Here is a 553-nt window from a genome sequence, read left to right on the forward strand (position 1 = left end):
ATTGCCTCAGGAGACCGGCCTTAGGAAACATTGCCACAATTTATGTCAGAATGTTTTGTCTGATTTCTAAGAGTTTTATAGATCCAGTCTTATTTTAGGTCTTTAATCTGTTTGGGGTTTATTTTTATATATGATATTAGAGGATGCTCTGAATTTTCTTTACATGAAACTGTCCAGTTTACCCAGAACCACTTATTGAAGAGACTCTTTTCTATGTTTGTGTTCTTTGTTGTAGATTAAATTTGACCATAAGTGCATGGGTTTATTTGTGGGCTTTCTATTTTGTTCTATATGTCTGTTTTTTTTTCAATATTGTACTGTTTTTCCTACTGTAGCTTTGTAGTATTGTCTGCAGTCTAGGAAAGTTAGGCATCCAGCTTTTTTCTTTTTCCTCAGGATTACTTTGGCAATTCTAGGTCTTTTGTGATTCCATATAAATTTTAGGGTATTTTGATAAGGATCACATTAAATCTATAGTTTGCTATGGGTAGTTTGGCCATTTTAACAATGTGAATTTGAATTTCTTTGAATAATCCTTAGTTTAAAGTCTCAT

At 32.2% G+C, this 553-nt stretch overlaps 1 protein-coding gene across 3 annotated transcripts in view; it reads left to right on the top strand.

Annotated features, from left to right (window-relative positions):
• DLG2 (discs, large homolog 2 (Drosophila)) overlaps positions 1-553 on the top strand; it is a 2340373-nt gene that overhangs the window by 1863731 nt on the left and 476089 nt on the right. The gene's annotated exons all lie outside the window — the stretch shown is intronic.

The sequence above is a fragment of the Bison bison genome, unplaced genomic scaffold, assembly GCF_000754665.1.
Source record: "Bison bison bison isolate TAMUID 2011002044 unplaced genomic scaffold, Bison_UMD1.0 scf7180017864324, whole genome shotgun sequence".
Lineage (NCBI taxonomy): Eukaryota > Metazoa > Chordata > Mammalia > Artiodactyla > Bovidae > Bison > Bison bison.